This window comes from Hemiscyllium ocellatum, chromosome 49, assembly GCF_020745735.1.
Source record: "Hemiscyllium ocellatum isolate sHemOce1 chromosome 49, sHemOce1.pat.X.cur, whole genome shotgun sequence".
Taxonomy (NCBI): Eukaryota; Metazoa; Chordata; class Chondrichthyes; order Orectolobiformes; family Hemiscylliidae; genus Hemiscyllium; species Hemiscyllium ocellatum.
The window spans coordinates 9096192-9123995 of record NC_083449.1 but is presented as its reverse complement, the minus strand read 5'-3'; the positions used below and the strand labels follow the sequence as shown (position 1 = coordinate 9123995).

The window sequence follows — 27804 nt, the reverse complement described above, 5'->3', positions numbered from 1 at the left end:
ATTTAGAGAAAGTTGGTGCAGAGCAATTTTTTGAGTTTAGCATTGAATAGTTTGGGTTGGATTGTTGGGATATTGTTAATGAGACAGGCTGCACAGAAACAATTATGTTAATGCAATGGTGAGGGTTTGGAGGGAATTTTACAGACACACAGGTTTCCTTCCAAACGAACGAGTGTTGGCAGGGGGTCAGGTGACAGGGAACACTGGGGTTGGTGTTTGCTGTAGGGATGATGTTATTGATAGGAAATCATTCTCTGAATCCAGCCCAAACACACCACTGAGATGGCAGTATTCATTGTCCCACTGTGTCTGATGCTTTCTGTCCTCACATTGCTTCCCATTAAACTCCGGGATTGGAAACAAGGTGAGTGAGACTCTCCAGCAGGTAACCCCGGCAATCGTTCTCCAGTTGGCACTCTATGTAGCTTTTAAACTGACATTGCTCGCATTGTGTGTGTGTGTGTGTGTGTGTGTGTGTGTGTTTGAGTGAGAATATGAGTGTACATGTCTGTGTGAGAGAGAGAGAGAGACACACCTACACATATTTTCATGTGCGCACACATACTCACTCAGTCATGTCTGCAGTGCACATTATAGACCACACTTGAGAATCTGAACACTATACAGGGACAACGCAGCCCCTGCTTGATTGGCGCCACATCCACTCCATCCACCACTTGCGCTCAGTAGCAGCTATGAGATGCCCTGCAGAAATTCACTAAAGATCCTCAGGCAGAACCTTCCAAACCCACATGTCCATCTAGAAGGACAAGCACAGCAGATACATGAGAATACCACCTCCTGCAAGTTTCCCTCTGAGCCACTCACCATCCCAACTTGGAAATATATCAGCCACTCATTTAGTGTCGCTGGGTCAAAATCCTGTGGTTCCCTCTCTAATGGTATCGTGGGTCGACCGACAGCACAGTGGTTCAAGAAGGCAGCTGATTACCTCCTTCTCAAGGGGCCACCTAGGGATGGATAATAAATTCTCAGCCGAGCCAGTGATTTTCACATCCCACAAGTGAATTAAGAAAGAAATAAAGCACTATTTGGGAACGTGATTTGTGAGGATGTGGGCAAGCTGAACAAGTGGCAGACGAAATTACTTGGGGACACATACAAAGTGTTCAGAGGAATGGTCAGCACAGATATAAACTAAAGATTAAAATTGGAATAATTGTTGCTTGCGCATCAGTCAAAGAATCCAGATTCATTTGCTAGCAGGAGAAGCTGAATATTTGCAGAAAAACTTTCCAATGTTCTTTCTCTCTCATTTTCTCCAGCTGATTCTTCAAGCAGCTCCTGGTGGCACAGGTAATTTAGTGAGGTGGTTAGCAACTTCAAACAGCATTCAAAACGGTCTGAATGGGCTGTAAATCACTCTGGGATGCAAACCCAGCAATTTTATATTTGTTCGACAAATTGGAGCAAATTAACTGTTGTCAGTTCAAATTGACGACACACTCTCAATTTCTGTTAGACAGTGAACTGAACATTGGTCAGTCCCATTAACGGTGAGGTTATCCATTGCAGTTGGAAGAATTGAAAAAGGGAACTTATCATCTGACTAGGAGATAAAGTTCAAAATGTCACTGTAAAGGCTATAGTAGGTCACAAGGAAGACATTTATTGCGAAAGGAATGGAGTATGGAAGTAGGTAATTGTTACTGCAACTGTATTAGGGATTGGGCTTTACACATCCGGAGTACTGCAGACAGTTTTGGTCCGTTTACTTGAGGAGGGATGTAGTTGAATTGGAGGGAGTTCAAAGGAGATCGTGAATTGATTGCCCAGATGAAAGTTTAGTCTTATGCGAAGAGACTGGTACAATTTTGATCCCTTTATTTGAGGACAGATGCAGTTTATACTGGAGGTAGTTCAGATTCACTCAATCATTTCCAGAGATGAAGGGTTCGTCTTGGCTCAGATTGAGCAGTTTCTCTGGAGTTTGTAAGAGAGGAGATCTAACTGAAGGTTATAAAATGCTAAAGGGGGTATTGACAAAGGAGTTGGAAAGAGGATTTTGCTCATGTGGGAGAATCTAGAACGAGAGGTTATCATTTCAAGATAAGGGCAGACTGAAAACAGAGGTAAGGAGGAATGAATTCTCTCAAATGTGGAGAAGGTTACAAATCAGTGGGATCACTCCTCCCAACCCCCACCACTCAGGACACTGCATAAATTGGAGGAGGAGACAGACCGATTATTAATCAGTGATGGGTCAAAGGGAGTGTTTGCTGGAAAGTGGAGTTGAGGCTGAGATGGGATCAGCTGTGATCGTATGGATTAGTGGAGCAGGTTCCTAATGGGCCAAATGGACTCAACCTGATCCTAGCCTGTATGTTCTTGTGGAGTTATATTATTAGTTAGTAGCAAAACTGCTAGGAGGGTGAATATTATGTTGGATTTAACAAAATAGGTTTTAATTTGTGAACATTGGAAAATAAAGACAAAAGCGATTCCACACAAATTTGGTGAAGGACGTTGGTTGAAAGAAACGAAAAGACAATACAAAGTAGGGGGTAAAATTCTAAAGGGGGTCTAGGAGCAGAGTGAGTTGGGGGTATATATCCACAGATCAGTGAAGGTGGCATAACACGGGGGAGATCAGTTAATGAAACGCACAGCATCCTCAGCTTTATTAATAGGGGCAGAGAGTCTGAGAACAAGGTGGTGCTGAAGTTGTAAAAGACAGTGGTGGACCTCACCTGGAGTGTCAGAGAGAGAGTAAGTGAGAGAGGGAGGGAAGAGAGAGTGATAATTGGTAAGTGGTGGTTCAACCTGAGGGCTACCATAGTCTAGATTAGAGTGGTGCTGGAAAGGCTCAGCAGTTCAGGCAGCATCCGAGGAGCAGTAAAATCGACGTTTCTGGCAAAAGCCCTTCATTAGGAATAAGGCAGAGAGCCTGAAGGATGGAGAGATAACTGAGAGGAGGGTGGGGGTAGGGAGAAAGTAGCATGGAGTACAATAGGTGAGTGGGGAAGGGGTTGAAAGTGATAGGTTAGCAGGGAGGGGGGGGAAGTGGATAGGTGGAAAAGATAGGCAGGTAGGACAAGTCATGGGGACAGTGCTGAGCTGGAAGTTTGGAACTGGGGTGAGGTGGGGGAAGGGGAAATGAGGGTTATCATGCTTCTCACAAGGGAAGGAGTGGAGGAGGACAGTCCTTCATGGTAACCTCAGTCAGCGGGAGATTCAAACCCACGTTGTCAATGTTACTCCACATTCCAAACCAGCCATCCAGCCAACTGAGCTAACCTGACACTCAACACAAAGCAGAGAGCAGAAAAGAAATCAATTCCGGTGACAGCACAAGTCTTGAATGGAGAATATTAGATGATAATGGAGATACATCTTTGATCTGTTGGGTATTTCTTTGTATGTGTGTAACACCTTACCTTCACAGGCAACAGTAGCTGAATTTAGAAATATATTTGATGAAGGGAGTTTGGCCTTCTATTACCCAGGCTGGTTTTGTTCTGTTCTGGACACCTTACTTAAGGAAGAAGGTTCAAACCCTGGAGACAGTGTGAAGGAGATTTTCGAGAATGATCACAACGATAAGGGATTTTAGATTCAGGGAAAGGTTCAAGAGATTGAGCTTATTCTCTTTCGAGCAGAGAAAATGAAATGTTGACCTTATTGAGATGTTAAAAATTTGAACAATTCTACGGGAAAGCAAATTATTGTTTCTTACTCATTGGTCTATTAGTAACTGGCTGGTCAGAATTTCAAGATTCAGTGAGAGAGTGAGATGAGGAGAAACTTATTTAGGTTGTTGGGTTTGGAATGTGCTGCTTGGGAGAATGGTGGAGGCAGATTGCATAGGAGGTTTGAAAAGAGAGCTGAACGTAAATTTGAAAGGGATGATGGTAAAGGGCTACGGAGATAGGGCTGGAGACTGGGACTAGCTGGGTAGCTCGTTCAGTAGCTGGTACAGACACGAATGGTCTCCGTCCGTACAGTAAAATTTTATGATTCTATGAACGTACAAGTTCTAAGCCACATTCCGGACATTTCCAGGAGGTCATTCCTTGGGATCTTGGCTCAGTGACCTTGTTGGCAGGGGTTTTTGTATGCATACAACAGTAAATTGTTGTCACAAGCGGGATTGGAACTTGGGTAATGATCTGGAAATAATTCATTTCAAGGGAGGTGATGGTAGATCAAGCTGAGGGCACGAGTGAGAACAGACCTGCAAGAAATTTCAAATACACAGATCGGGTCAAGTCGATTAAATGGTGAGTGTGATTCTGTGAGGTGCTGATCCTATACCATTATGTATTGGTCAGTGTTCATGCTGGTATTTATCTGATTTGGAAGATCTGCAAAAACAAATCTCTTCCTGGAAGTGTTAGAGGGAATTTTGGGTTTCCTTTACAACAGAGAAGGTTGATTGGGGGAGGGGACATGACAGAGGTGTGTAAGATTGGTAGTGTTGTCAAGCAGAGCACCCGAGCAGTTTAGGTCCATAGTTCTTTGGAATTTGTGTCACAGGTAGACAGGGTGTTTGAGAAGGTGTTTAGAACACTTGCCTTCATTGCACGGACCATTGAGTGTTGGAGTTCGGACACCATGTTGTGGTTGTACAGGACACTGGTGAAGCTTGCTCTGATGTATTGTGTCCACTTCTGGTTGCCCTGTTAGAGGAAGGACATTATTAAGCTGGAGAGGGTTCAGTAAAGGTATACCAGAATGTTGTTGGGAATGGAGAGTTTGTGTTATAAGGAGAGGCTGGATGGACTGGGACTATTTTCACTGGAGAGTAGAAATTTGAGAGGTGTAGAGGTTTATGAAATCATGATGGGCATAGATGAGGTGAATGGCAAGTGTTTTTTCCCTAGGGTGGGGGACTTCAAGACCAGGGGACCTATTTTTCAGTTGAGAAGAGAAACATTTTTGAAAATGACATGATGGGTAACATTTTTTGACGGGGAGTGGTTCATGTGTGGATTGAACTTTCAGAGGAAGTGACGGATATGGAGTCAGTTACAATGTTTAAAAGACATTTTAGATTTGTACAAGAATAGGAAAGGTTGGAGAGATAACGGCCAAGTGCAAACAAGTTGGACTAGTTTAATTTGTGATTATGAATGGCATGGACTAGTTGGACCGAAGGGTCTGATTCCTTTGTGAGTGACTCTATTATGAGGGACATGGACAGGGAGGACAAAGCAGCTGTTTCCCTTAGTCAAAGGGTCAGTAACAAGGGTGGGCATCATTTTAAAGTGAAGGGTAAGAGGTTTCGAGGGATTTGAGGATTGTTTCACCCAGAGGACGGTGGGAATCTGGAATGAGTGAAAATAAAATATTTGGACTTTCAATTTCTATTTGAAATCACTGATTGCTCCGGTGTGTGGGAATGCCACTTTGTAACTGCAGGTGGTTACATGATTTATTAATGTGGAATATTCGTATAAAGGAGCAGGAGGAGGCCATGGAGGAGGCCCCTGAGCCTGTTCCACCATTCAGTGCCTGATCTGTGACCTGACTCCATAGACCTGCCTTTGGCCCCTATGTCCTTCATAATTTTGCTGAACAAAAAACTTCTCTCTCAGATTTAAAACTAACAACTGATCCAGCAATGCCTGCTGTTGTGGAAGAGAGTTCCAAACCTCCCCCAGCCTCTGTGCATATTAGTACTTCCGAACATCTCTCCTGAACAGTCTGGTCCTCGTTGTCCGGCTATGCCCTCCCAATTTCTAGGATTCCCAAACAGTGGAAACACTTTCAATTTATCCACCCTGTGTTTTCCTGTTAATATCTTCAATCAGATCATCCCTGAACCGGGTAAATTCTGGACAGAACAGGCTAAATTTGTGTAATCTCTCCAGGTAACTTAACCCCTGAAGCCCAGGTATCATTCTTGTGAACTCACGCTGTACTCCCTCCCAGGCCACTCTATCCTTCCTCAGGTGTGGTGCCCAGATCTGCTCCAAGTTATACAGGGTTTTGTATAACTGCAGCATTCCTTCTGCATCCTTGTACTCCAGTCCTCTCGATATAAAGGCCAACATTCCATTAGTTTTCTTCAGGAAATGAATGTCAGAAATAAAAAGAAATAGAAATTGTTGGAAAGATTCAGCAGAGACAGATTGTTTGCCACCTGGGGATTGTTGAAGACAACTGTCCATCCAATGTGTGTCTATCTACAGCACATGGACTGCAGCACTTACCAAAGCAGCTCATCTCTACCTTTAAGGGCACAACTAGGGATGAGTTGGGCAATAAACGCTGGGTGCAGTGGGTGATGCCCATGTACCATGAGTGAATTAAAAAAACGTAGTTTACCCCAGGGCTTCCACCTTCCCTATGTGTGCTTGTCCTGAGAGGAGAGGTGCCAACTTTGTAGTGAATGTTGATGCACAATACCCATGAGTTTATTGAGTCACCTGGTTCATGAACTGCTTTGAAAAGGTTGATATATCGCCAAGAGCTTAGGTTTGTATTCCTGCTGGGTTGGGGCTGTGACCTTAATTATCATTCCATATTTAATTTTGAGGCATCGTTTGCTGTTGGTTTAACATTCTGATCTCTAACCTTTCGGTTCATTTTGCTTATTGTTTCTTGATTGTAGATGACTCCGAAATAGACAGTAGTTTGGTGTACTCAGTTTTCAGTGAAAGTGGAGACTTTCTCTAGTTTATCTTAACCTTGAAAAACCCAGCCACTTTTAAACATCACTGGTGTTTCTCTTGCTCATGGCATGGAGTGAAGGTCCATGAATCTTTTTACATCATTTGAATTTATTAATAATAAATTTTTAATAAATCAATAAACATCAATAGATGTTTGTGATCATCTAAATCATAGAGATGTTCCATCTATGTCAACTAAATTAACAACAGGGCAATGTTAATTGGAAGAGGAAACAGATGGCTAATTGCTTTATCTGACATCTTGTTTTAAGGGAATGCCCCAGTACAACAGCTTAATGTCTGAGAGTCTCCCCTTCTGGCCTTGGTCTTTGGGGCAAGGAGCCATTCACTATAGGTCTAGCATCATTCACATGAGGAGCATTGCCATTTCATTGTCCTGAGTGTTTCTTTGATGATACAAAGATAGGTGGAAGGACAGGTAGTGTTGAGGAAGCGGGGATGCTGCAGAAAGATTTGGACAGGCGAAGAGAGTGGGCAATGAAATGGTTGATGGAATACAATGTGGGAAAGTGGGAAGTTATGTACTTTAGTAGGAAGAACAGAGACAGAGACTGTTTCCTAAATGGGGAAAGGTTTCGGAAATCTGAAGCACAAAGGGACTTGGGAGTCCGAGTTCAGGATTCGCTTCAGGTTAACAGGCAGGTTCAGTTGGCAGTTAGGAAGGCAAATGTAATGTTAGCATTCATTTTGAGAGGGTCAGAATACAAGAGCAGGGACGTACTGCTGAGGCTGTATTAGGCTGTGGTCAGACCACATTTGGAACATTGTGAGCAGCTTTGGGCCCCTTTATTTAAGGAAGGATGTGCTGAACTCGGAGGGGGTCCACAGGGGGTTTGCAAGAAAGATTCCAAGGATGAAGAACTTGTCATATGAGGAGAGGTTCTGGACTCGGTGGAGTTTAGAAGGGTGAGGGAGAATCTGATTTGAAACTTGGAGAATACTGCGAGTCCTGGATAGAGTGGACATGGAGAAGATGTTTCCACGAGATGGAGAGACTAGGACCCGAAGGCGCAGCCTCAGAGTGAAGGGAACTCCCTTTCGAACTGAGATGAGGAGGAATTCCTTCAGTCAGACAATGGGGAATCTGTGGAAAACATTACTGCAGACGGCTATCATTATGTCTTTAAGACAGAGATAGATAGGTTCTTGATCAGTAGGAGGATCAGCTGTTACAGAGAGCAGGCAGGAGAATGGGATTAACAAACATATTAGCCATGATGGAATGTTGGAGTAGACTTGATGGGTTGAATGGCTGCTATATTTTATGGTCTTGGCACTAAGTGACTAATAGATTGTGATGCATCACACAGTTTAGTCCCTCAGATTCAGAGCTTTCTGAGCACATGCTATGAGTTACCCACACTAAAAAGTGTTCAGGCAGCTGGACGACCAAGACAACATATGGGCTAGGAGCCCTCTGGAACCTGCTTCCCCCATTCTATACAGCTGTGACTCACTTCATCCCAGTCTTAGCCCCAATTTTCTCCCCTCACTCCCTTTAATCCCTCACTGATTAACAATCTGTCAGTCCCCTCCTTCAATTTATTTAGTGTCCCGACATGCCCCCACATACTGGGGGGGTGGGGGGAAAAGAATGAAGTCCCAAAGATTCCCATCCCCTCTCCCTTGGAGAGAAGCCATTTCTCAGCATCGCTGTTTTCAATCTGTCCCACCCTCTTCTCCTGAAACAATGACCCTCATTCTAAATTGTCCCACATGAGGAAACACCCTCCCTTTGTCTCCCTTGTCAATCCCACCCCCTTTAGCGACCTATATCAGTCAGTTGGATTTCCCCTCACCCCTCTAAACTCCAGAGTGTATTGGCCTTGACTAATCAATCTCTCTTTTGAAGACAAACCCCTCCTCTCTGAACATGAAATGTACAAAATCACATTGCAGTTGGATGGTATCTTGGATGTAGAATACACATCACAAAGTGCGTTAGTCATAACTTCTGAGAGATCTACAGCCCAGAAAAAGGCCCATCGGCCCATCGAGTCTGCCGGTCAGAAGTAACCACCTCGCTGTTCTCTAATCCAATTTCCTCAGCACCTGGCCCCATAGCCCTGGTGTCACGAATGCACATCTAAATCCTCCTTCAATGTGATGAGTGTTTCATCTTCTCCCACCCTTACAGGCAGTGAGTTCCAGATTCCCACCACCCTCTGGGTGAACAAGATTTTCCTCACATCCCCTCAACCTCCTGGCCCTTACGTTCAATCTGTGCCCCTCCTCCACCTCTGTCAAGGGGTGAAAGTTCCTTCCTATCTTCACCCCTTATTGTTTTATACATCTTTCTCTTTCAATCTACTCTGCTGTAAGGTCAACAACCCCAGTCTGTCCAATCTCTCTCAGTAACTGAAACTCTCCAGCCCCCAAGGCATCCTGCTGGTAAATCTCCCTGTGCATCCTCTCACAGTTCATTTCGATATGTCCCGTTGGTAAAATGTCTTTTATTTATAGCTCACTCCAATGGTGCATCAGGAAAGAAACAGTTATTTTGTAGTGAAAAAGAAGGCCATTAATTTTTAATCAGCAAAGTTATGTTTTTAGCAGGCGGTTAATACAAAGTCACTATTGTCTCATTAGAGAGAGAGAGGGAGGGAGGTGTGGGAGAGAAAGAGAGAAAAAGCAACAACTGTTTATGGTTAACCTGAGGGTCGCCACCTCTAAGACACAGGGAATGATCATTCACAGCAATCTCAACCAGAGCAGCAATTGAACTACAAGCTGTCAACGTGACTATACGTTGTAAGCCAACCATAGAATCAACTGAGGAAACCAACCGCTACATGACCAAAGGCAAAAACATTAGTTGGCTCAGTGGCTGAATGGTTAGCATTGCTGTCTCACAGCACCAGGGACCCAGGAACAGTTCCAGCCTCGGGGTGACTGTCTGTGTGGAGTTTGCACATTGTCCCCTTCTCTCCGGATGCTCCGGTTTCCTCCCCGAGTCCAAAGATGTGCAGTTTAGATAGATTGGCCATGCTAAGTTGTCCATAGTGTGAGGGATATGTGGGCGAGGAGGGTTAGCCAATGCAAATGCAGTGTTACAGGGATAGAGTAGGGCAGTGTGTCTGGGTGGGATGCTAATCAGAGGGTCAGCGTGGACTCGGTGGCCTGAAAGGCCGATTTCCACACCATAGGATTCTATGATATGCAGGTTGGGGGGATTGGACGTGGTTAATGCAGGGTTACAGGGATAGGGTCAGGGTTTGTTTGGGATGCTGTTCACTGGCTTGGGGTGGACTGGATGGGTTGAATCCACACTGTTTGGATTCTGGCGACATCAATGTTTAGCACAAAGATGTGATGAAATTTATTCTGAAATTAATTTTGATGAGATTCACTTTCAGTTTCTGAAATAATGGGGAAGCAAAATCAGGGCATGCCCTGCAGATGTGAAGTTGAATCTTGCTGTGGCAGATGATGGATTTGGAATGCTATGTTAAACAAAAACAGATGTGGAGTTAAGACTCTAATGATGACTGTTGTCAGGAACAAACAACCATCTGGTTCAAAATTTAAGTCTGAGGTGATGAGAATTTTCTTCTGAGGATTGAGTGTTTGGAACTCCTTGCCACAGAGAGCTGTGTGTGGGGACAGGGAGCAGGTTTATAGCTGGGATAGATAGGTTCTTGATCAGTTGGGGATTTGAGGGTTACATGTTAAGTGCAGGAAAGTGACCGTGAGGAATAGTGCATCAGCCAAACTCCTCACCTCCTTTTGGCTGAGCAAGTCAATTCGTTCAAGGACATTTCGTGATTGTATTCACTTCCCACCTTGGCAGAGATGGCCACATCCTGTTCAAGTACAGAGAAATAACATTTGTCAGAGTCCGTTTTAGGCTTGTTCCAATCACATGCTTTGCCAAGAGAAATTGGTCTGTATAATGACCCCAGATATTCACAGCTTCTCCAGTACATTGATTGTCTTTCAGGCAAAGGTTGTTCTTCTCATCCATTTTCATAGTCATACAGCACGAAACAGGCCCTTCAGCTCATCTCGCCCAAGCTGACCAGGTTTCCCAGGCTCAACTGGGCGGCTTTGTCTGCATTTGAAGCATATTTCTCAGAACCTTTCTTATCCATGTACCTTTCCAAATGTCTTTGAAATGTAATTGTACCTGCCTCCACCACTTCTTTTGGCAGCTCATTCTACATACGCACTGCCCTCTGTGTGATAAATTTGCCTTTCAGATCCCTTTTGAATCTGTCCCCTCTCACATTAAACCTGTGCCCACTTGTTTTGGACACCCCTACCCTGGAGAAAAGACCATAACTATTTACCTTATCTGTGCCCCTTGCGATTTTATAACCTCTATAAAGTCACCCCCTCAGCCTCCAATGCTCCAAGGGAGAAAAGCTCCCTGCTTATGCAGCTTTTCGTTATAATTCAAACTCTGTATTTGTGGTCACGTATTTATAAATATTTTCTATACCGTTTCTAGCTTCAGAACATCCTTTCTACAGCAGGCTGACCAGAAGTGTACACAGTATTCTAAAAGTGGCCTCACTAAATCCTGTATAGCACTGCTGTCTCACAGTGCCCGAGACCCGGGTTCAATTTCCGCTCAGGTAACTGACTGTGTGGAGTTTGCACATTCTCCCCATGTCTGTGTGGGTTTCCTCCGGGTGCTCCGGTTTCCTCTCTCAGTCCACAAATGTGCAGGCTAGGTGAATTGGCCTTGCTAAATTGCCCGTGGTGTTAGCTGAAGCAGTTAATGTTGGGGAATGTGTCTGGGTGGGTTGCGCTTCGGCGGGCCGGTGTGGACTTGTTGGGCTGAAGGGCCTGTTTCCATACTGGTAAGTAATCTATAGCTGTAACTCCTGCCAAACGCTGCCTTCACTACAGTGTCTCGTTGCAATGCCACATTCAAGGAACTATCTACCTGCACTCCGAGTTCTGTTTGTTCGTAAAAACACTTCCCAGACTTTGCCTTACCAAAATGTAACACCTTGCATTTATTCTAATTAATCTTCATCTGCCTTTCCCAGACCCACTGGCCCAGTTGACCAAATTTCCATTGTACTCTTCGATAAGCTTCTCTGTCCACAATGACACCATGTTGGTCCTGCTCCTATCGACTACGTTTCTGTGTTAACCTGTTTTCAGGCTGACCAAGCAGTGCAGCAACCACCCTGCATCACATACACCACCCTGAGGCACACAGATACAGGAGGGAATGAGGAACCAGGTCAAGAAGAAGAGGGAAACATTTATGCCAACCTTCTAGGTTCACAAATCGATCAGTAGCAATCCTACCTTCCAGCAAATAAGGAGGACAAGAAAGAGCAGGCAGAGCAATGTCACGTTTTTGCGATTAGGCTCGGCTTTGTCTCAATTCACTCAGCAAGATGTTAGTTCCAAAGATGGACTTGTTTTGAGAAACCGTCTGTTAATTGTCTCTCCCACAACCCTCAGGGTGTCAGTTATCTCACTGTGGCACAATCTAACAGTTGATGGCAGAGATTTGAGATTTTATGCTGTTCCTTCCGAACTTGAGCATCCAGGCGAATAGGTCCAGGCAGACGTGCCAATAAATTGAATGTACTCTTCGTGTTTTGTTTAAATTGTGGTGAGCTGGAAATAATTCAAGGTGGAATTTATTTCCAGCCCTATCTTCATTGCCCTCTTCATCACTGTCAATACATATCCAGCTCTCTTTTCATACCTCATATGGAATCTGCCATCTGGCTCTAGGCTGGATCTATGATCCCAGGCTGCACAATCCAAAATCCTAATAATTCTCCTCATCTCACTCCTCGCTCTGTTGCTGACAATTTTGAAATTGTGACCTCCTAGGTACTGACATACCAATTAGTGGTAACAAAATATTCCTCTTTCCCCTGGCAAAGTTTTTCATAATTTTGATCACTTCCGTAATGTTTCTCTCTTAATCTTCTCTAATTCTAGGAAAAGGAGCCTGATGCCACTAATCCTTCTTTGTATGTAAAATTCTTCATTCCTGTTATCATTCTAGTAAATCTTCAATGAATGCTCTCCAGAGCTTGAAGTTCCTACCTTAAATAAAGTGCCCAAAACTGAACACAGCTGTGATCTGACCAATGATTTGTGGAGGTGTAGCATCACTTCCTCAGCTTTATACACAATGCCTCTATTTATAACGGCAAGGATCCTATCCTCCTTCTTCACAAAGGTTTCAGCTTGCCTGGCCAACTTCAGAGAATGATAAACATGAACTCTACCCCAGTGCTCCCTCCAAAGACGTACCATTGACCCTGCATTGTTGCTCTGTGTTTCTGGTAGCAAAATGCATTGCCTCACATTTCTCTGCATTGGAATTCATCTTCCAGATATCTGCTCATTCGGCCAACTTGTCTATCTCACTGTGAAGTCACTCAGCATCATCCTCTCAATCCCTCATCTCTGTGGGTTAGTATCAACTGCAAATTTAGAAATCATATCCTCAACACCCAACTCCTAATCATTTATCTAACCGATGTAGTTATCAATGTGATCTTGGCAGTTTCTTCTATGTGCATGTAACTATCCATCTCTACATGTCCGTTTTCCCGATGAGAATGCATGAGTGTGTTTACCAGTCTGTTACTGCTCTGCGAATTGAGACTGTCAATATTAATCTGTACTTGTCAATTTCTCCGATATCAATATGTGAATGCAGTTACCAATCCATGCTCCTCAATCTCTGCCTTGTTAATGTGAATTTAAATATCGATTTCTACCTGTCAGATCCCGTTTGAATGTGAACACTGCAGGTACTAATATGTACCTGCGAGATTCTGCTCTGTGAATATGAGTGTCGTTGTCAGAGTGTACTTGTCAGATTATGCTGTGTGAAAGTGGGAGTGTAGTTACAATTCTGTTCCTGTCACTTTTTCAGCTTTGTGAATGAGAGTGTAGTTATTAATGTGTCCCTGACAGATACTGAAATACGAACGTGTGACTTGTTAACAGAAACTGACCGATGGACACTGATAGTCACACATTTGCATCACAGTAACTGTGTCGTCGTTATTTGTTTGTCTGTTTCAACAACATGAATGAGTGTGTAGTTATCAGCCTGTACTTGTCAGATTCTACTGTTGTGTATCAAAGTGGAAGCTAGTAATATTCTCTGTGTTTGTGATATATTCTGTGATATTTGTTATGAGGGTGTTGAGACTGGATCTTGATCTTTTCTGCATTTTGCGATTTTTTTTTTTAGTTGACTGTCAGTTGGTCGGGGTGGGTGGGGGAGAGAGGAGAAAGGGCAATGTCAGAAGGTAAACTGCTTTATTCTGAGAACCATTCTGAATTATGGTCACACATTTCCTGTTTGGGTAGAGAGTCTGGGATCTGTGGTATCACTGAGACATTTACTTTTAATTTGTACCCAGACATTGTTGGTGTTTTGTTTTGTAAAAGAGAGTTTTATTCTGCATGTCAGTCCATTTCTGTATGATGTTTTTTAGACCAGTATGCAGCACAACAGCATGTTATCTCCTTTCTCATCAAAATCAGAATCACTGGTATGGTACAGCTCAGAAGCAGCCCATTGTGTCTGTATTAGGACATTCTGTTATGCATCAGATCTGCAGTAAATGTTGGGGAATGTGAACTTCATCGACTTATTGTCAACGTCTATATAAAAAGGACAACTTGACATCATGTAAATGACAAAACGTAGAGGATCCAGCACCGATCCTTGTGGGACTCCAGTCTGAAAAACAAGTCTCCACCACCACCCTCTGTCTTCTACCTTTGAGCCAGTTCTGTATCCAAATGGCTAGTTATCCCTGAATTCCACGAGATCTAACCTTGATGATCATTCTGCCATGGGGAGCCTTGTCGAACGCCTTACTGAAGTCCATATAGATCACATTTAACGCTCTGCCATCATCAATCCTCTTTGCTACTTCCTCAAAAACTCAATCAAGTTTGTGAGACATGATTTCCCACGCACAAAGCCATGTTGACTATCCCGAATCAGTCCTTGCCTTTCCAAATACATATACATCCTGTCCCTCAGGATTCCCTCCAACATGCCCACCACCGAGGTCAGGTTCACTGGTCCATAGTTCCCTGGCTTGTCCTTACCACCCTCCTTAAACAGTGGCACCATGCTAGCCAACCTCCAGTCTTCCGGCACCTCACCTGTGACTATCGCTTATACAAATATCTCAGCAAGAGGCCCAGCAATCACTTCTCTAAGAGTTCTCAGGTACACCTGGTCAGGTCCTGGGGATTTATCCACTTTCATGCATTTCACGACATCCAGCACTTCCTCCTCTAATCTGAACATTTTGCAAGATGTCACCATCTATTTCCCTACAGTCTATATCTTCCATATCCTTTTCCACATTAAATACTGATGCAAAATACTCATTTAGTATCTCCCCCATTTTCTGCAGCTCCACACAAAGGCCTCCTTGCTGATTTTTGAGGTGCCATATGCTCTCCCTAGTTACCTTTTTATCCTTAACGTATTTGTAAAAACCCTTTGGATTCTCCTTAATTCTATTTGCCAAAGCTATTTCATGTCCCCTTTTTGCCCTCCTGATTTCCCTTTTCAGTATACTCCTACTTCCTTTAAAGTCTTCTAAGGATTCACTCAATCTATCCTGTCTATACCTTTACATATGCTTCCTTCTTTTTCATAACCAAACCCTCAATTTCTTTAGTCATCCAGCATTCCCTATACCTACCAGCCTTTCCTTTCACCCTAGTAGGAATATACTTTCTTTGGATTCTCGTTATCTCATTTCTGAAGGCTTCCTATTTTCCAGCCGTCCATTTACCTGCGAACATCTGCCCCCAATCAACTTTTGAATGTTCTTGTCTAATACCGTCAAAATTGGCCTTTCTCCAATTTAGAACTTCAACTTTTAGATCTGGTCTATCCTTTTCCATCACTATTTTAAATCAAATAGAATTATGGTTGGCCCCAATGTGCGCCTCCACTGACACCTCAGTCACCTGCCCTGCCTTATTTCCAAGAGTAGGTCAGGTTTTGAACCTACTCTAGTAGGTACATCCACAGTCTGAATCAGAAAATTGTCCAGTACACACTTCACAAATTTCTCCCCATCTAAACCCTTAACACTATTGCAGTCCCAGTCTATGTTTGGAAAGTCATAAACCCCTACCATAACCACCCTATTCTTACAGATAGCTGAGATCTCCTTACAAGTTTGTTTATCAATTTGCCTCTGACTATTAGGGGGTCTATAATACAATCCCAGTAAGGTAATCATTTCTTTCTTATTTCTCAGTTCCACCCAAATAAGTTTCCTGGATGTGTTTCCAGGAATATCCTCTCTCAGCACAGCTGTAATGCTATCCCTTATCAGAAACGTCACTCCCCCTCCTCTCTCACCTCCCTTTCTATTCTTCCGGTCATATTTATATCCTGGAACATTAAGCTTGCCAGTCCTGCCCATCCCTGAGCCATGTTTCTGTAATTGCTACAATATCCCAATCCCAGGTTCCTAACCATGCCCTGAGTTCATCTGCCTTCCCTGTTAGGACCCTTGCATTGAAATAAATGCAATTTAATTTATTAGTCCTACCATGTCCCTGACTGTTTGACTCGTTTCTGTTCTCAACTGTACCAGTCTCAGATTGAGCTCTTTCCTCACTATCTCCCTGGGTCCCACCTTACTAGTTTAAATCCTCCCGAGCAGCTCAAGCAAATCTCCCTGCCTGTATATTAGTACCTTTCTAATTTAGGTGAAATCTGTCCTTCTTGTACAGGTCACTTCTACCCCAAAAGAGATTCAAATGATCCAAAAATGTGAACCCTTCTCCCATACACCAGCTCCTCAGCCATGCATTCATCTGCTCTATCCTCCTATTCCTGCCCTCACTAGCTCATAGCACTGGGAGTAATCCAGATATTACTACTCTTGAGGACCTCCTTTTTGAAATTCCTGCCTAACTGTGTAATCTCCCTTCAGAATCTTAACCTTTTCCCTTCCTGTGTCGTTGGTTCCAATGTGGACAATGACCTCTTGCTGGCCCCACTCTCCGGTGAGAACATTCTGCACCCCCTCGGAGACATCCTTGATCCTGACACCAGGGAAGCAACACCCTATTATTCTTTCTCACTGCTGGCCACAGAAACATCTGTCTGTACCTCAGACTACAAAATCCCCGAACACAATTGATCTCTTGGAAGCCGACGTACCCCTCGTTGCATTCGAGCCAGCCTCAATATCACAAACTTGGCTGTTCGTGCTATGTTCCCCTGAGAATCCATCACCCCCTACGTTTTCCAAAACAGCACTGCTGTTTGAAATGGGTATATGCACAAAAGACTCCTGCACTAGGTGCTTACCTCTCTTACCTTTCCTGGAGTTAACCCATCTATGTGACTGTATCTGAGACATTCTCCCCCCCCCCATAACTTCAATCCATTACATACTGTTGCAAATTCTTCATCGCTTCTAACTTTCTCTCCAACTGATCCATTCGATCTGATAAGATTCACATCCAACAGCATTTATGGCCGACCTAATCCGCAGTAACCCTTAAACTCTCTTTTAACTCCCACATCTGACAAGACGTACATATAACTGGACTAAAGGCCACTTTTGCTCCTTCACAATCTACAGACCCAGAAAATAACACCATCTTATTCCTCTAAAAAAACACTGCCACAGGTTAAATTAATAGTTATGGCTTATATTTTAAGTTTAATCGATAGATATGCCTCCAAAAACATATAATCAAGAAATAACCTACTTAATCACTACTGCAGCCTTTCTGTTGGACCCACTTAAAACAACGATTAACTTCTCTGATTCTGTGCTGTGAACTTTGCCCAAAACGGTTCCTCCAAGATTACTTGTGAAATTCACTGTTTGTTAATTTTCCCAGATGCACTCCGATGTCCAGTGATACGTGAATTCAAAACAGTACAATCAGTAACTGTGCAGGTTCTCTCTCTCTCTCTCTCTCCTGCATTGTCCTCACCATGTGCTTCCTTTGTCTGTTCTTCTCCCTTTTAAAACTGCTGTTGTTTTGACATTTTTTTCCAAAGTTCCAAAACAATGCAACAGTAGATAAAGCAGTAATTGCTGCTCCTGGAATTTGAGGAAATCACCTCCAATACCTGAAATCCCTCAATAAAGGAATAGCTATTACAGCCAGAAATTTTTCCCGTCCTCCATCTTGGATTACTACTTTACATATGGTTACTAAAAGTAATCACATCAGCTATTTGTTTGCCTTGATTGTAACTTTAAATTATCGTTACTAAATGCAGATGATATAAAGGTTGGTGGACTTGTGTAGAAGCTTGTCAAAGGATACAGCAGGATATGACTGGAAAGATAGCAGATTGAGTTTAATCTGGCAAAGTGTAAGATGCTGGACTTTGGGAGATCAAATGTTAAGGAAAGGTGTACAGTAAATGGTTGGACTCTGAAAGTCGTTGATGTACAGAAGGATCTTGGGGTTTAAGTCTCTAGCTCCCTGAAAGTGGCCAAGTAGATAGGGTGGTATCTAGAAGAAGGCGTATGGCATGCCTGTCCTATTAGTTGGAGCATTGAGTATAAAAGTCAGGATGTCATATTGCAGCTTTATAAGACTTTGGTTAGGTCATACATAGAGTATTGTGACAAAAGATTAATTCTGTCCTTCTCAGTTACCAATAGCTGAAATGTTTCCTTCAATATCTGTACTCACGATCTACTTCATATATGGTTGCTCTAACTAACAGCATCGTCTATTTGTTCACCTCTATTGTAACGTGAAAAATATCCTTACTAAAGTTGAGAACCCATGAGGACAGCCTCAAATTGGGATCCTGTCACACTACACTCACTCAGACACACACGCACAACTCATGCAGACCCTCTCTCATCCACACACTTCCCCATATACATATACACACATATCCCACATTACACCCATCCTCAGGCTGACACAATCACACTCATAACACGCTTTATCAAGCATGCACACACAAACCCACACATTTGCATATGTACTCTCACTCACTCTCACGTCTATGGGGTGTATTTGCATTTGCAGAATTATATTTGCAGATACATTCTATTTTGCTCAAAAAGAGCACAATCTGCAGGCAGTCAATCCATGTAATGTTTTATATATTCCTACTTTGGCAATAGAACCAGTCTGACTCAAGACTGGGACACAGACTCTAACCTCATATCTTTAATACATTGTCTGTGCTGAGATGTCACCTTATTTTAAAAAAAAACCTGAAGTCATCTTGAGAATGTGACTTAAAAGAAGTTCTGAGATGTATATATTAATGGACTGTAACTTGCAACCCATTCTACAAGATGAAAGACTTAACAATCCCGATTCGTTCAATATATCATTTCAGTTGCATGACACTGTAATCCTTTGCTATAAACTCTGTGCCTCATGATCCTGTTTCACAGCCACCTGATGAAGGAGCAGCGCTCTGAAAGCTAGTACTTCCATATTAACCTGCTGGACTATAATCTGGAGTTGCGTGATTGTCGCCACATTACAGGAAGGACATGGAGGATTTAGAGAGCGTGCAGAAGAGGTTTGCCAGAATGTTGTCTAGAGGGTACGAGCTATAAAGAGAAGCTAGAAAAACCCGGGTATATTACTTCTGAGCAGCAGAGACTGAGGGCAGACTTAAGAGAAGTCTATAAAATTTTAAGAGTTGTAGCTCAGGTTGAGATTCTGGATCTCCAGTTTTCTCACTGAGCTGGAAGTTCCATTTTCAGATCTCTTGTCACCATATTAGGTAACATTATCAGTGAGCCTCCGGATGAAACACTGGTATGGCCCGCTTTCTATTTATGTCCACACATTGGACAAACAGGCAGAAAACTAGCCATAAAAAGACATGACCCACTCGCACTAGTATCCTTACATACAGATGAGGAAGGACACCACTTCGACTGGAACAACACATGCATCCTAGGAAAGGCCAAAGAGAGACATGCATGAGAATTCCCAGAAGCATGGTATTCCAATCAGAACTCCATCGAAAAACACGTTGATTTGGATCCAATTTACAACCCCCAGAGAAAATGAACCGGAAATGCCATCACAAACCAAGGAAACCTAAACACACAAATAGGAAGCGGGCCATACCAGCAGTCCTTCATCCGGAGCTCACTGATGATATTACCTCATGGCAATGAAACATCTGAAAACAAACTTTCCAGTTCAGCCACATTGAGACATATAAGATTAATAAAAGATTGGACACTCTGGAGGCAGGAAACATGTTTCTGCTGATGGTTGAGTGCCAAACCAGAGGACATAGCTTAAAAATACGGGGTAGACCATTTAGGACATATGAGAAGAAACTTCTTCGCCCAGAGAGTGGTGGCTGTATGGAATGCTCTGCCCCAGAGGGCAGTGGAGGCCCAGTCTCTGGATTCATTTAAAAAAGAGTTGGATAGAGCTCTCAAGGATAGTGGAATCAAGGGTTATGGAGATAAGGCAGGAACAGAATACTGATTAAGTCTGATCAGCCATGATCATATTGAATGGTGGTGCAGGCTCGAAGGGCAGAATGGCCTACTCCTGCACCTATTGTCTATTGTCCTTTTGAGTACTTGCCTGGAAGAAGACAGAAGAGATGCTTTCTGTAAACCAACATCAGTTGTGATTGACAACATCAATGTAACATTCAGTTAACGATCATTAGGACTTTTTGTTTAAAGCCAGCAATTTAAACAGAACCACAGGTCTGATTCCACTCCTGAGCTGCTCCTTGTCCACTTTTTCTTAAAATTCTAACACCAATTGAGTGAGATTCAGAATCTAAACAACACCTACACTGCTCCATGAATGTGGCCATCTGATGCAAGTGAGTATGTGGATGTGTGAGTTTAATTATTGATCTATACCTGTCAGTTCCTGCTTGGTGAATGTGTGGGTGTAATTATCAAACCATAACTTTTGCTATATTTACATATTCACACAGCATTAACTGGTCTGGTCTCATTGATAACTAGAGAATCATAAAAATAATACAGCAGTGGGAGGGGGGCCATTCAGCCCACCTTGTCCATGCCAACGCCAACACACCCAGGTGCCCTTTCTCATCCCACCATCCTGCCACAGCCTTGCTGTTTACAACACTTGAGGTGCAGTTCCAGGGAATTTTTGTTTTAAAAAAAGTGTAAGGTCTCTGCCTGCACCACCAAATCGGGCAGCAAATTCCAGATACCCACCACACTCTACATTATAAAAAAAACATTTTTCCTCATATCATCTAAGCCTACATCCACTTAGCTTAAATCTGTGATCCCTGGTTTTTGAACTTTCTGTCAAAGTAAACAGGTTCCTCCTGTCTAATGTCTCCCTCTCACTAGTTAGTTAAAAGTCACCCAACATCATGTTATGATTCAACAGGTTTATATGGAAGTGCAAGCTTTCAGAGTGCTGCTCCTTCATCAGGAAGCTCCCTATTTAGTACTGTAGACCACGCCCCCACCTGTACCCGTGGGGGACATGTTCCAGGACCTGCAACGGAAACGCAAAACCACAGATAGGTGCAAAACTATTAATTTAAATGAGAAATATGGCTTCCCGGTAGCCTCCTGGTCCCTGGTTCTGGAACATTTCCTTTTATACACTCAGACCACAGGAAACCGCAATAACCGGACCTGTGAAACATGGGTCACTCTGTATTCCTTAATCGTGGCACCTTTGTTACAAGGAATACAACCCCAACCTCTCCAATCTCTCCTGATAGCTACAATTCTGGCAACATTCTAGTAAATCTTCTCTGTTCTCTCTCCACAGCAATGATGTTCTTCCTGTAATGTGGTGACCCGACTGCACACAATACTCCTGTTGTAGCCACCAGTGCCTCATACAGTTTCATTGTTATTTCCCTATTTTTGTATTCACCCCTCTGCCAATGAGGGAGAGCATTCCATGTGCCTTCTTTACAACCCCATCTACCTTTAGGGATCTGTTCATTTACACACTCTCTTCACCTGCCCCTCTCGGTATATTCCCATTTATTGTCTATTTCCATTTATTGTCTGGCTTCCCAAAATGCATTTCCTGACACTTATCAGAGCTGAATTCCATCTGTCACTTTCCTGCCCGTTCCATCAAACCATCTATATAGTTTTGGAGCTTACAGCTATCCTCCACGCTATCCACTACATGGCCAATTTTTGTGTCGTCTGCAAATTTCACAAATTTGCCCACCATATTCAACTCCAAATCATTAATGGATAAAACAAACAGTTCAGGTCCCAACACTGAGTCATGCAGAGCTCCACTTCAAACAGCTTTCCATTCACAATGGCCACCATTGACAATTATTCTTTCTTTCCTGTGACTCGCCAACTTTGGATCCAATTCAACACATTACCTGGTATCCCTGGGCTTTTACTTCTTCAACCAGTCTGCTGTGATGCTGCTGCTCCTTTAACAAGCTTGTGAACGACACAGGCTCCAAAGAGTCAAAGTTGATGGGTTTGAAGGCCATTTTGATTACAGCTAACAGGTAATGCCTCAGGCAAAAGGCTCCCACATTTTTAAAAAGAACACTTGTTCAATGAATGGGGGGTATCCAGTTTTCCCAGCTCAAGTTATCTCTGGTTTGATTTGGTCTTTAGCTGTCTGGCTATTGACTGAAGCAGTCAGGTAATTGAAAAAGCTGCTGAACCCAAAGAAGCAGATCAATGATAGTACTCTCTCTCTGACATCTCTCCTGTAAGACCCTGTGTTTGATTTTACCTTTTGTGCCACGGGGTATTTCTGGGGATTGTTGTAAATGTTGGGAACACCATCATTAAGTTGGTATAATCTGTTAGGTTTTCAGATTTTTAAATTATTTAGTATTCTGTTCTCTTTTGTATGTGTATCACTCGGTAAATTTGTAAATCAAATTGTTTTCTTTAAAACTATTAGTTTGACCAGCTGCATCCCTCCTGGAATATCTTTGTTACACCCAGTTAAAATATGATGTGGAGATGCCAGTGTTGGACTGGGGTGTACAAAGTTAAAAATCACACACCAGGTTATAGTCCAACAGGTTTAATTGGAAGCACACGAGCTTTCGGAGCGACGCTGATAAAGGAGCGATGCTCCGAAAGCTAGTGTGCTTCCAATTAAACCTGTTGGACTATAACCTGCTGTTGTGTGATTTTCCACTTAAAACAACTAGCAAAATTAGGGTCCGGGTTACTTTCTTGAAATATTTGGAGGGGATCTGGCCTCTTCCATAACAGACTGAGAGCTGTTTGCAGAACTTATTCTGTAGTTCTGATTTGGGATTCGGGTTCTTGGACTCAAAGGCAGTGAATGGTAAGTATTAGCGTCTTTTGTTCCGAGTGTTGAATTCAGTTGGTTTAAACAGCGCTTGGAGAAAGTGAGGACGGCAGATGCTGGAGATCAGAGATGAAAGTGTGGTACTGGAAAAGCGCGGCAGGTCAGACAGCAGCTGAGGAGTAGGAGCAATGTTTGGGGCATCAGCCCTTCATCAGGAAACAGTGCTTGGGATAACAACGGCTCTTTGAGTCATCAAGTGTTTTCTGGGGGTGGAAGAAGTAACTTCAGATTTTTGCAAAAAGTGATTATTGCCAAGCTGCTGGAATTAGCATACAAGCTGGAGCTTGACCTGCCTCCACCCACGAGGAAAAGAGCGATAATTACAGTAATAGCTCAACACGTAAATTTGCCGGAAATGCCATCATAATCTTTAGAGATGGCTAACATTCAATTGATAATGAAACAACTTGAGTTAGAAGCAAAAGTCAAGGAAAGTGCAACAGAAACAAAATAATTTGAATTACGATTAAAAGCAGAAAAGGGAGAAGAGAGAGAGGAAAGGAAGAAAGAGGGAGTTTGAACTTTGGAAATTGGCACTTATCCTGTTTTTGAACTCCTGTCTAAGCCAGTGAATTTTGTTGGAGTGGTAACAGAGAGCACTGTGCAGACAAGAAAACTGCACCAGAATGTACAAGCTGCTCGGAGGTTGTTTAGGGAGGAAGTGCCAGATCTTCTTAAACCATACACCGTGAAGGTAAAGTTTACTCATATAAGCCAGGAGCAGCAGGTGAAGAGGTAACAATATTAAGAGATATGAGGATCCTCTCAATCTGTGATGCTAAAAGATGAGGATATATGTATCTCTGAAGGGCTGTTGCCAGAAAAGGTATGAGTAATGGGAATTCACATTGAAATAAGAAATGCTCAGTTGTAAGAAGTGAGCTTAGTGTGGCTCGTGAAGAGGGGAGAAGTCATAGTAGGAGTACTGGACAAACTTTCAGCTCTGGGAATACAATTTGTCCTTGCTAATGATGTTGCTGATTCACTGGTAGCAGTGCTGCTGACTGTGGTTGAAATCCAATGGAAATTGAGGCAACTGAACAATTGCTGGATACATATCCTGGGATGTTTCCTGACTCTGTGGTAACGAGGTCACAAAGTCACCAGTTGAAACAGGAAAGATCAGAGAGTACAGATAAGGAAGTTGAAGGGAAATTAGCAGAGACCCTGTTTGATCAGATAGTTGAAATAAACCAGCAACAGATAGATAACAAAGCAGACATCTTTAGCTCGGGTAAATTAACTGAGTTACAGCAAAAAGATGAAAATTTAAAGCAATTCTATCAGAAGGCATAGACAAAACAAGTCCAAACGTATCTCTGATTTTTATTATCTTAAAAATGATGTCTTAATGAGGAAATGGAGAACATCACATTCAGGCAGATGAGAAATGGGCAGAAATTTATCAAGTCCTGTGGGTTATAGTACAGACATGCTGCGAGTAGCACATGAGCTACCTGCATAGATTGTCTGTTTGAAATTCACATTATTTAATTGTCATCTCTGTATGTGACTGCTCCTCGGATGCTGCCTGAACTGCTGTGCCTTTCCAGCACCACTCTAATCGAGACAGATAAATTCCATGTAAATATACTTCATCCCGGTTGGAGAGTTTGAGCTGTAGGCAGGGGCTGAATAGGCTGGAACTATTTTCTCTGGAAAGTGACCTTATAAAAGTTTATAAAATCATAAGGCGCGTGGAGAAGTGGTGGAGCCTGGTAAAATTACAACATTTAAAAGGCATCTGAGTGGGTCTAATGAGAAAGCCTTAAAACTTTGTCCTTAAATACTTAGACTAAATGTAATATTGAATTATAGAACACCAGAAAATAAACAGGACAGGCAGGGAGGCATCAGGCCACAAAAGGGGGAACCTCGGATGCACAGAAGATTTTTTTAAAAATCTGTTCTCACCAAGTGATAACAGGATGCTCTAAAACAATTAAGTACAAATGCCTTAACGTCAATGAATCTGTGTTAAAAAGGACACAGACTGATAACATTCACAGATGTTAACTTATGAAATTAATGAGTGTTTGATCATGATCTCGGAAACTCAGAAGCATGTCAAAAGCCTTGTAATAAATGGTTGGGTCCTATCAGTTATAATGGATTTTTAGTGTGTGTGTGTGTGTGTGTGTGTGTGTGTGTGAGAGACAGACAGAGAGATGAATGTTTTGAATTTATTTGCATTTTGGGACTTTATGATAATTTTGAGTAGCCATTATGAAATGCAAACTCTAAAATCTAATATTGGTGAAGCTTTAACTTACTTGGTGTTCTTACACGCCATGACTGCCCCACTGTCAATTCTAACTCATCAGATCTTCTGTCTTCTTTGAATTTGCATCACAACCTTGAAAAGAAAGCATGTTTAATTTGAAACTAATGAATCATTTAAAATGTAACCTTTCAGCCTCCGGTACAGAATGATTTTGTGTTTAAGATAAAAAGCAGGAGTCTGCTCCTAGCTTAAAAATTAGTCTAAACCTATCATTGAAGGGATTCTGACACAATCTGTCAGGAAGCTATTTTATGGTCAAAAAGATGCTATTTTGTAAAACAACGATATCTGACATGCAAGCTGTGCAAGGTTACGTTATGACCTCTCCCACATTGTTTGGACTCCTACCTCTTAATGATAGGGACTTACCTCACCAACAGGCGCCTGACTCGGCTGGATCTGTTTTTCCCACCTGATGGATGGCTAAGGGCCTACAGGAGTGATCAGTTAAGCGCACACAGACCTGTTAATTAATTTCTCTTCCTTGCAAATTATTGCCTTTCCACTGTCTGTCTAATTAAGGACATGCAGTGTTTTTTGTAATATTTTGCCCATTTGAGACAGAAGAGTGGAGTAGCCTGCGAGGGCCCATAAAGGAAGAGCTAGTATTCTACTTTTTAAAGGTTTTAGATGTCAATGTTACGTTGTAACAGCGATGCTATTGGTAAATAAAGGGGAAGGCTAACAATGAACTAAACTGTTTGCAAGAGGTTTTTATTCCAGACTACCAAAAAGTATGATCTCCAGGACAAACCAAGAGAGGCTGATAGGTCTGAGTCCACAAGGGATTCCTTGTGCCATCTCAAATCTGTACTTTAACAATATGAATAGGAAGGGTTTAGAGAGAGATGAGCTAAGTGCTGGCAAATGGGACCAGATTAGGTTACGATATCTGATCGGTATGGACAAGTTGGACCAAAGGGTCTGTTTCTATGCTCTCTCTCTGAGTCGATGACTCTTCAGTAACTCTTGCCCTGTCAGTGAGCACAGTTTCCTTCCATCTCTGTACTTAACCCCTCCTTCACAGATGGTTGTTGAAACGATGCAACAATGTGGCCTATTTGTTTATCTTCATTGTAACTTTGAAAACTCTCTGTTAATAACTGCAAATTTTGATGATTTGGAGATGCCGGTGTTGGACTGGGATGTGCAAAGTTAAAAATCGCACAACACCATGTTATAGTCCAACAGGTTTCATTGGAAGCACACTAGCTTTCAGAGACAATCACCTGATGAAGGAGCGTCACTCTGAAAGCTAGCATGCTTCCAATTAAACCTGTTGGACTATAACCTGGTATTGTGTGATTTTTTTTACTCGCAGATTTTAAACTGAATCCTCATTCAGGAATGCCATTATCTATCTTCAACACTGGTGTATGTAAACGTCAATGGGCTACGTACCTTCCGTTTATTAGGGACAGCTGGTCACTCTGTGCTTTGAACTGAGGAAATATTACAGTTGCCTTAGTCCCTCAGGTATTTTTCTGGAGGAAAACACAGGGACACCACGTGTAAATCAACATGAGGCTAGTCTGGCAATATTGAATTGTCACATTCGTTGCATATTAATTAGAATGTTTTTTTTAAGTCAACAACTTAGCCAGAACCACTGATCTGATTCCATTGTTGCTCTGAGCTGCTCCTTGGCTGGGGATTGTGTTTGTTTTTCATGTGATTCGATACCAGTTGAGGTGGAGATGTTGGTGTGGGACTGGGGTGCAGAAAGTTACACATCAAGTGCTTCCAAAACAAAAACTGTTGGACTATAACCTGGTGTTATGCGATTTTTAACTTGATATCAGTTGAGTGAGATCCAGAAACTGCCCAGCACCATGAATGGGATTACTTAACCACCAGGACGCTTACACGGCTCAATATCCAACTCCCCAACGACCTGTTGGAAAGAGGAAAAACGGCGCTATTTCTAATGTTTTTACCAAGACCCCAGTGTATGACCTTTTACGAGAGTATCACATTCCCACAGTTAGTCCACCCAACCTCAAGAAAAAGCGGGAAACAGATTGAAATTAAAACAGAGTTCAGAGGATTGCAAACCACAAGAATGTCCCACAGCAGCTTCTTCCCGCTCTGCCTCTCTCAACAGGCCACACACAGCCCGAGAAAGGCATCTTTCTTCCCCCCAGCACGCTCACTCCAAGTTGCGGGACCAGTTCCTTTTCCGCTCGGCCTCTTACAAACAGCCCCCGGTTCTCCCTGAACTCACCCCGAAACAGTCCCGGTCTCGGAGCACCCTCTGTGTCCCAGGCTCCCATCCCGATGTGCTGCTGGAAGGAGCCTGCTGTTCCCTCGCTTCCCTGGGCGCTGATCTCTCCATTGCGGTCAGTTTCAAACAAACCTCTTACACTCACTGAGTAAATGCTCCTCAATGACAGCGCTGGGGGAGGGCCTCACGCATGCGCTCCTCTGGTCAGGAACAGTCAGCTTTGGGGAGAAAAGGTTCAGTCCCAGATACAGTTGGGGCTGGAGTGAGCTGGAGGCGGAGCTGGATGAACAAAGCCTGCTCTGTCTGTCACTCAGTTTCCTCTCCGGATCCGCCTCTCACTGTCTGTCAGCTCTTTCTCA

At 42.9% G+C, this 27804-nt stretch overlaps 1 protein-coding gene and 1 long non-coding RNA gene across 2 annotated transcripts in view; one reads left to right on the top strand and one right to left on the bottom strand.

Annotated features, from left to right (window-relative positions):
* Positions 1-27804, top strand: part of LOC132837099 (uncharacterized) — a 489878-nt gene that overhangs the window by 460977 nt on the left and 1097 nt on the right. The gene's annotated exons all lie outside the window — the stretch shown is intronic.
* Positions 4542-27567, bottom strand: LOC132837258 (uncharacterized). The gene is made up of 4 exons (XR_009647476.1): positions 27446-27567; positions 25211-25293; positions 10380-10462; positions 4542-4640 (listed from the first exon to the last, which is right to left on the bottom strand). It is a non-coding gene; the product is annotated as an uncharacterized LOC132837258 (long non-coding RNA).